Source organism: Mesoplodon densirostris, chromosome 11, assembly GCF_025265405.1.
Source record: "Mesoplodon densirostris isolate mMesDen1 chromosome 11, mMesDen1 primary haplotype, whole genome shotgun sequence".
Taxonomy (NCBI): domain Eukaryota; kingdom Metazoa; phylum Chordata; class Mammalia; order Artiodactyla; family Ziphiidae; genus Mesoplodon; species Mesoplodon densirostris.
This window is the reverse complement of record NC_082671.1, coordinates 66,243,628-66,253,817: the sequence shown is the minus strand read 5'-3', so window position 1 is coordinate 66,253,817 and position 10,190 is coordinate 66,243,628.

Here is a 10,190-nt window from a genome sequence, read left to right as displayed (position 1 = left end):
GCACCAATGTAGAGGACTCGTTCAATGTGACTAGGACACTTAAGTTGTTACGCAAAAGCTCAAACTTCCAAATGCCAATTGATGATGATGAAATAAAATTCATATTTTATGGTGAGCTAAGAAAAACTTAAACATAAAACTTTTATCTGCCTGTTTGGTCCTCCTCCCTGCCGCCCCCCCCCCCCCCCACCGCTTTTAAATTTATTTTTTAATTTTTAAACTTTTTTTTGCCCACGCCGCATGGCATGTGGGGTCTTAGTTCCCTGACCAGGGATTGATCCCCCACCTGCTGCATTGGAAGCACGGGGTCTTAACCACTGGACCAGTCAGGGAAGTCCCTTTCCCTGCCCGTTAGTGTATATTGTGCATCCACATTAACCCGACCTCCTTGGGAGATAACCTTCTTTCTTAATCTCATCAAGGATCATTAGTCCTTAGGAGATAACCTTCTTTCTTAATCTTAGAAGAGGCCACCGTGACCCATGACCTACTACTTGTTTTGTACACGTAGATCTGGATTGTGTAAACTGTCGATAATATGTCATTTAACATATAGCCCTCTGTCTCAAAAACTTATATCCCTGTGCTTTGACCTCTAACAGGCAGGACAGTCCTTAGAGCTCTCCGAAAGACTGCCCAGGTTATAATCCTCAGTTTGGCTCAAATAAAATTTTTCATTTCTTTCTTAGATCGACTGATTAATTTTTTTCATTGACATGATGAAGAAACATGTTACAGGGAAAAACATGTTACTACCATGCTGAAGTGCTTTTTTTTTTTTTTTTTTTTTTTTTTTGCTGTACGCGGGCCTCTCACTGTTGTGGCCTCTCCCGTTGCGGAGCACAGGCTCCGGACGCGCAGGCTGAGCGGCCATGGCTCACGGGCCCAGCCGCTCTGCGGCATGTGGGATCTTCCCGGACCGGGGCACGAACCCGTGTCCCCTGCATCGGCAGGCGGACTCTCAACCACTGCGCCACCAGGGAAGCCCTGAAGTGCTTTTTTTCTATTTAACATCAGCTTTGTCACGAAAATTCTTTAGTTCAGTTACTCTGTGAAAAAATATTTGTAAATTTTTGACAACTATGATTTCTAATTCAATTTTACAGCTTGTTTGGATGTAATTACTAACCACATCCAATTCCAGGTGTATTTCTGCTTCATGGGGTTCTTTTTTTTTTTAATGGCCGTGCAGCTCGGCACTCGGGATCTTAGTTCCCTGACGAGGGATTGAACCCAGGCCCTCAGCAGTGAAAGCACAGAGTCCTAACCACTGGACCGCCAGGGAATTCCTGAAGGGTTCTTGATTTAGTAAGAATGTTAGTCCCCCTATGCTGTGCCTGTTGAACTTTATGTGAGTATTATCACCGCAAGAAAAAAATGCCTTCAGTGTTCAACTTATATTAGCTGAGTAGCATTCACAATGATGTTAGTTTTGCACTTTGGAGAGAATGAACTTCCAAAAGCTTAATTTTGATTCCATGAATGGGAAGCAAGAAATGGCAGCATCTAATGACTCTGATAACAATATGGCATCCACAGTGGAATAATTCCTCAGCCAACACATTAACAGTGGAATGAGCACAAGAAAACTTGGAATTAGAAAAATGAGTGAAGCTAATGTATAAAAAGTCATTTGATCTAAATGAAGAGTCATGATTTACAGAATGAAATGTCAACCCACTTCTGCAGCTTCACATGTTAATTCATTTTGGGGCACAGCCTTCTTAAAATAATTACTAACTTTCGAAGTCAATGTGATACTTCTGAATGAGAATTGTGTCATCTGGTTTGGTTTTCAGTTAATATCTCTTTGGCCCCCAGGGTGAAAGGTAAATGTCCACAGACATTCTGTCGAAGTTTCAATTTCATAATCGACTCTGAAAAATGGAAATATAAAACTTAATTTTAAATTAAATGTGGACTTTTAAAAAAGTTTATTGCTCCTGAAAAGGTTTATTGCACAATAAGACAAAAAATACTAGTAAAAAAAATATAAATAAAAAGCTGTGGATTTATACCGTACAAGAGGGGACAAAACCCTCTGAACAGCAAAAGTGTCCAGACTTCTCTTTTCAATCTGCAGCAGGACCACTCAGCCTCTAACTCCTACATGTGACTCATGCACACAAACTCTGTAATTTCCCAGAGGCTTCATGCATCTTGTAGGCCACAGAACAGGCACAACTCAGGTGGTAGGTAGGCAGGGGCAGCAGGACCTCACTGTGAATATTTAGTACATAATATTATATTATAACTAGGTAAGAATGACTGTGTACTTCACAGGCCTGATCACTAATAGCAACTATGTTATATTGTTTATCTTGCCGTATAGTCTATGCCTATACAGATATATATCATACTTAATAATAATTATTTTGTTATGAGCAAATGTATGTTGCACTAGCTGAAAACCTATCTGTTGTCTTAGCATCTGCATCTTCCTCCCCCTCCGTATCAGTCTGTAGTTGACCCACTCCATGGGACAGTAAATCCAACTCAAACTGGCTTAAGGAAAAAGGGTATTTATTGGCTTCCACAGAGTTATGGACTGGATGTTTGTATTCTTCCCAAATTCATATGTTGATGCCCTAACCCCCAATGTGACTGAATTTGTAAATAGGGCCTGTGAGGAGGTGATAAAAGTTAAATGAGGCCATAAGGGTGGGGTCCTAAACCAATAAGTCTGGTGTCCTTAAAAGGAGAGGAATAGATACCAGAACGTTCTCTCTCTTCACCTAGTGAGGACAGAGTGAGAAGGTGGCTATCTGCAAGCCAGGAAGAGAACTCTCACCTGCACCTTTATCTTGGACTTCCTAGTCTCCAGAAGATAAATTTCTGTTGTTTAAGCTGCCCCGTCTGTGGTATTTTGTTATGGCAGGCAGAACTATCACATAACACATAACAAAGGAGTTCAGTGGACTTCAGGTTCAGCTTGATCAAGGGGCACAAACATCACCAGGATCTACTTTTTCTGTCCTTGTCTCTGCTCTGCTCTTCTATGCACTGGCTTCCCTCTCTGCTAGGCTACCCTCTTGTGTGATAAAGTAGCTCCGATAGCTCCAGCCTACATCCTGCCAGGGATCCAGTCCCACTGGGGAAGGGAACCTGAGTCTCACAGATTTTTCTCTCACACTGGTCAGGTCATGTGAATGTCTGTGACTCACCCCTTTGACAGGGCAGGCCTGTTTTTCATTCTCCTCCCCAAATGCAAACCCAATCGAATCAGATCCCTACTTGAAACATTTTGTGATTACCCAGTGCCCAGGAATAAAAACTCAGCCCTTCATGTGACCTCAAAAGTCCTGCATGGTCCAGCTCTGCTGACCTCTTCAGCCTCCTTTCAGCACACTCTTCCCCTCAGTTTTGAGCTCCACCTTGCTGGCCTTCTTCAGCTTTAGGACTGCAACGCCTCACCATTGCCTCCAGGGTTTTCACGTGCTGTTCCTTCGGCTTGGGAGCCCTTGCCCTCTTCCCACCTTGTTAATTCCAACTCATTCTGCAGGTCTCAGCTGAAATGTTACCTACACAGGGGGCCTCTGAATATGCAGTTCTAAAAATTATTTATTTATTTATTTATTTGGCTGCGCTGGGTCTTGTGGCATGCAGGATCTTTGTTGCCACTTGCGGGATTTTAGTTGAGGCATGAGGGATCTTTAGTTGTGGCATACAGGATCTAGTTTCCTGACCAGGGATTGAACACAGGCCCCCTGAATTGCGAGTGTGGAGTATTAACCGCTGGACCACCAGGGAAGTTCCTAAAAACAAACAAACAAAAAATTGTTTTTATTGGAGTATAGTTGATTTACAATGTCGTGTTAGTTTCGGGTGTACAGCAAAGTGAATCAGTTATATATATATATATATATATATATATATATATATATATATATATACTCTTTTTTAGATTCTTTCCCCATATAGGTCATTACAGAATATTGAGTAGAGTTCCCTGTGCTATACAATAGGCCCTTATTAGTTATCTATTTTATATAGAGTAGTGTGTATACGTCAATCCCAATCTCCCAATTTATCCCTCCCCCTGACTTTCTCCCCTGGTAACCATAAGTATATTTTCTACATCTGTGACTCTATTTCTGTTTTGTAAATACGTTCATTTGTATCATTTTTTTAGATTCCACATATAAGAGATCCTGGGCATATATCTGGAGAAAACTGTAATACAAAAAGATACATGCACCCCAATGTTCACTGCAGCACTATTTACAATAGCCAAGACATGGAAGCAACCTAAATGTCCATCAACAGATGAATGCATAAAGAAGATGTGGTACATATATACAGTGGAATATTACTCAGCCATAAAAAAGAACAAAATAATGCCATTTGCAGCAACATGGATGGACCTAGAGATTCTCATACTGAAGTAAGTCAGACAGAGAAAGACAAATATCATATGAATATGCAATCTAATCAACATAAAGTCACGTCTCTGCTTCACTCACCACTCCCCCCCACCCAACCCAGGGACAAGAAGAGAGGAAAAGAGAGAGTTTGGGGGAGAAAGAATGACAAAGGCACAAGGTGACCTTTGGTCCTGAAAGCATCTCCTGCTAGGAGCTGTGCTGAGGGTGCTCGTAGAAAATGTGTTTTTCCTGCACCATGGAGCCTGTTCTCAACCAAAGAGGCAGTGATCTGTTTCCGCGCTAGGGGAACGAGTTGGCCGGTTGTGCTGACCGCTGACCAAGAGACTGTGGGCTTGTCTCCCAATGGCATTTTCCTAAGGAAATGTGTTAAAACCATGCCTCTCCCTTTGTTATCCTTTTAAATAGTTAATGCGTACAAAATTATAACTGAAACCCTACGTAGGTTATTAACCAACAACACTGCTGTGCTTTCCTCCACTAATTTACCTTCTATCCCCTGGCAAGGGAAGTCATTGTACTGGATTAGAGGTTTATTATTTCCATGCTTTAAAAATTCTTTCATTACATATGATTGTATGTTTAATTAAACAGTATACTGCTTAGTTTTGTTGGTTTTTGAGATTAAAGATATGGAGTTATGATTTATGGGATATTCTTTTTTTTTTTAATGGTCCATACTTTTGACCAGATTTAATAGCTTTATTTGTGTTTGGCTGTGTTGTGTCTTCATTGCTGCATGCGGGCTCTCTAGTTGTGTCGATCGGGGGCTACTCTTTGTTGCGGTGCGCGGGCTTCTCATTGCGGTGGCTTCTCTTGTTGCGGAGCACGGGCTCTAGGTACGCGGGCTTCAGTAGTTGTGGCTCGCGGGCTTTAGAGCCTAGCAGGCTCAGTAGTTGTGGCGCACGGGCTTAGTTGCTCTGCAGCATGTGGGATCTTCCTGGACCAGGGATTGAACCCGTGTCCCCTGTATTGGCAGGCAGATTCTTAACCACTGCGCCACCAGGGAAGCCCCCTAATTGTTGGTACTTTTAATGTCTTGTTTAAGAAATCTTTCCCTCTTAAGTTCAGAAATATATATTTTCTAGATCTTCTACAAGTTTTCAAGTTTTCCTTTCATATTTAAGTCTTAATGCATCTGAAATTGATTTTTTGGGGGTGAGGTATGGGATAGGGACCCAATTTCTTTTTTTTTTAACATATGGATAAGCAATTTTCCCATCATTGTTTACTGAAAAGTCAACTCTTCCCCAGTGACATGTCATGTACCTCTGTCATCCCAAATGTGTGCAGGTTTCTTTCCAGGCTCAGTGATCAACAGTTGGTCCGTGTGCTCATCTCCATACGAAATTCATCCAATTTTCATTTCTCTAGATTTTAGTAGCATTTGATTTTGGCTTGGGTTAGTTCTTTCAAATTATCCTTCTTCTGCAGAAGGGTCTTGGCCATTTTTAGCCATTTGCTTTTCCATACACACTTACGGGAGTTTTAAATTACAGATTCAATCATTAGTGGTAAGATGATTCTAATTTTCTATTTCTTCTGTGTCATTTGGTTAAATTAGGGTTTTTCTAGGAATTTATCCATGGTATCTAAATTTTCTTTTTTAAAAAAATTTTTAATTAAAAATTTGTTTTGGCCTCACTGTGTGGCACGCGGCATCTTAGTTCCCCAACCAGGGATCGAACCTGCGTCCTCAGCAGTGAAAGCACAGTGTCCTAACCCCTGGACCACCAGGGAATTTCCTTTGGTATCTAAATTTTCAATCTATTGGCAAAATATTATTTAGACTGACCCTCCCAGAAGCTTGCTTGTTAAGAACAACTGCTTTAAAATGTGAATTTCATTTGTGCAAATATATTATGTATTTAATCTCTTAATCCTAAAATTGAAAGGAAAAGCAACAGATGGCATCTACACTTTATACGCCAAGATGCTCTCTTAGAGTTTGGAGAGAGTCTGGGAGCAGCATCATGTGGACCAGGCCAGTTCCAGACTGAGGCAGAGCCGGAATCCCCTCCCCGGTCTCCACAGCTCACCGAGCAAGGCCGGAACAAGGTGGACTGTGGGCCTTCTGCTCTCTTAGAATCTGGAATTCACCTTGGATTTTGGAATCTGGAGAATAAGTCAGTCCACGCTCACCACCCCATTTCTCTTGCATTTGTGAGCTGCCCTGCTTCTCAGCTCATTTTCCAGTCCAAGGAGCCCGTATCTTTTGATCGTGTCTTCACGGGAGTTTTGGTAGAAATATCATGTGTTGTGTGCTCAGAGGATGTCATCATTGTTTTCTCCTTAAAATTAAAAAAAAAACTGTGGTAAAAGATACATAATATAACATTTACTATTTAAGTCCTTTAAAAAATACAGTTAATAAAAAAGATACATGCACCCCAATATTCATTGCAGCACTATTTGCAATAGCCAGGACATGGAAGCAACCTAAATGTCCATCAACAGAAGAATGGATAAAGAAGATGTGGTACATATATATATGCAATGGAATATTACTCAGCCATAAAAAGGAACGAAATTGTGCAATTTGCAGAGATGTGGATGGACCTAGAGACTGTCATACAGAGTGAAGTAAGTCAGAAAGAGAAAAACAAATATCATATAATATCACTTATGTATGGAATCTAGAAAAATGATACAGATGAACTTATTTGCAAAGCAGAAATAGAGACACAGACGTAGAGAACAAACATATGGACACTAAGAGGGGAAGAGGTGGGTGGGATGAACTGGGAGATAGGGATTGATATATATACACTACTATGTATAAAATAGATAACTAATGAGAACCTACTGTATAGCACAGGGAACTCCACTCAGTGCTCTGTGGTGACCTAAATGGTAAGGAAATCCAAAAAAGAGCGGATGTGTATGTGCGTGTGGCTGATTCGCTTTGCTGTACAGCAGAAACTGACACAACACTGTAAAGCAATTATAATCCAATAACAGTTAATTAAAAAAATATATAGTTGGGCTTCCCTGGTGGCGCAGTTGTTGAGAGTCCACCTGCTGATGCAGGGGACGCGGGTTCGTGCCCGGTCCGGGAAGATCCCACATGCCGCGGAGCGGCTGGGCCCGTGAGCCATGGCTGCTGAGCCTGCGTGTCCGGAGCCTGTGCTCCGCAACGGGATAGGCCACAACAGTGAGAGGCCCGCGTACCGGAAAAAAAAAATATATATATATATACAGTTAAGTGGCATTAACTACATTCACATTCTGGTGTAGCCATCACCTCCAGCCATCTCCAGAACTTTTTCATCTTCCCAGACTGAAACGCTGTACCCATTAGACGCCAACTCCCTGTTTCTCCTTCCTCCCCAGCCCCTGGCGACCCCCATTCTACTTTCTGTCTCTGTGGATTTGACTCCTCCAGGGACTCATATAAGTGGAATCATACGGTGTTTGTCCTTTTGTGACTGGTATGTTTCCTTCAGCATAATGTCTTTAAAGTTCATCCACGTTGTAGCACGTGTCAGAACTTCACTCCTTTTAAAGGCTGAATCATATTCCATTGTATGGATAGACGCTGTTTTATTTCTCTCTTCATCCATTGATGGACACTTGGGTCGTTTCTACTTTTTGACTGTCGTGAATAATGCCCCTGTGAACATGGGTGTACAAATATCTCTTCGAGACTGCTTTCAGTTCTTTTGGGTACCTTCCCAGAAGTTTCCTTAGACTTTTAAATCACTTCATTAAACCAAGAAAAAAATCTGGTGTTTATTGTGTAATTTGGGATATTAATGTTATTTATAAAATTGTTTTTTTCTCCTGTCGAGTGCATGATACCAGAGGGTCACCACATTACTGAGGAGAACAGTGGCTATTAGCCTTTTTGTGGTTCTAGATTTCTTTGAGAATCTGATGAAAGCCATGGGTCACATTCCCAGAGAAACGCATGCATGTGTGCTCACAGGCACGTGCCCGCACACAAACACAGAACACTGATTGTGCATCTAATTTCAAGGGGTCCCAGATGCCCTGGTGCTCCCTGACCGTGACCCCTGTGTAAAGGAACATCTCTCCTTTCATGATGCCGGTCATGAGGAGAAATGGGATTTGAAACACAAAGTTTTACTTTCTGGGGGCTCATTTAGGAGCATGTTTTCTAACTTTGGGTGTCCTCCACATGCACGTCTCAAACTGCTGCTTTGTGTGTCGGAAGCTTTCTGTAGCTCCTTTCCTTTCAGTCTTCAATACAGCCAGGGAATTTCTGAAAAAACTGTCTGATTCCAGTTAACTTTTCCACCGGCCTCTGCGCCCGCTGCCGCCTCTGTCCTAACCACTGATGAATGAGAGGAAGGGGCAGTATTTAAGTTCATTTCCTGTTTATTATTAAAGTGATTTTTCACAAATGTTTAATTACATGCATATGTATGAACATGACGGAGAAAACAAAATTTTGAATATTTGAGGCAACTAAAATAAAAATGTGGTTACATTGATATTTGTCACGCTTGCAGGCAGAGAGATTGCCAAAGCGCCTGCACAGTACCGCCGGCGCCTTTGCAGAAGCCCAAACTGAAGGCTGCGAGAACGAGGGTCAGCTCTGTGGTCCCCCACCCAACCCTGCACCGCCCCCAATGGTGTTCAGACAGCCTGTTTCAGGAGCCACATGGGCTGGGTCTGCTCACTCAGACTGTTTAAGGTTTTGAGCTCAGTGGAATAAGAAGTTTCCCTGCAGATCTACGTGGCCTCTGGACTGAAATACAAAATACTTGGCATCAGCCAGCTTTCCCTTTTCCCCCCTACTTTTCCCCACGCCTGTCCGCTGAGGAGCTGGCAGAAGGGCAGGTAGGGGAGGGACACTTGGCATCTTGCAGGGCTGTGCGTCGGCCTCGGCTCAAGGCACCCAGAACCCCCCAGGGTGAGCGCTGAGCCATGGCCCAGCTTACCGGGCAGGCTCAGCTTGAATGGAAGTGACCTATCCACCCGGGGAGAAGGCAGAAGGCCATCTTTCTCTGAATGAGGTTTTAGCACTTGTTCCAGCGGGGGGAGGTCACTAAGTCCACACCCCCTCCTCCCTCTTGCCCTCTTCTTCATGTCCCCCCACCCCGGGCCCTCCACTGCCAGGCTGCCCTGCTGAGTTTCCCAATCTGTACCATTCAGTGATCAGCATTTCACAGAGGGACATTTCCTACTTTGGGATTAGACGGGCTTGGGTTGGATTCCCAATTCCATGAGTTCCTAACAATTCGCCTTGGGCCTGTCGCTGGGCCTCCCAGCCTGAAGAGCACTGAGCACGTGCACATGTTATGGGGCTGAGCCCTGGGGGGTTTGGTGGGGGGGGCGGGGGGGAGGGAGGCGACTCTGGCCCTTCATTGCTTCCTGTTGAGACTTGTGGGGACAGCCAATTTCAGAGACTCCATCCAGGGGCTGGGAGGCCTCAGGGAAACAAAGGGTCCTGCTCTCGGGGGCCATCTGTGCAGGCTGCTAGGAGGGGGTGTGCGGCCACGCCCGTGTCGCCTGGGCCCCCACTGGTGCCGTCTCCATGGAACCAGGCGGGCCGGCCCTGTGGCTGGCGCACAGTGAGCGCTCAGGACTCAGTGCTGCAGGTGATGTGCGGGCGCTGAGGGGCAGGGGCAGCCCTGGGAGAGCAGCAGCTACTTGTTCCGTCTCCACCTGTGCGACGGGCAGTGTCCCAGACATCGAGTCCCTCTGCCTTTGGCCTGAGTGACGTTGGCTCGGCGCTTTTGCTCTTGTCAGAAGGGCTGAGCTGCCACCAAGTGTGTCTCTGGTGAGGAAAGGGGTCCTTGGTATAAGATGCAGTTTGCCAGGCTGTCAGACCCCCCAAGC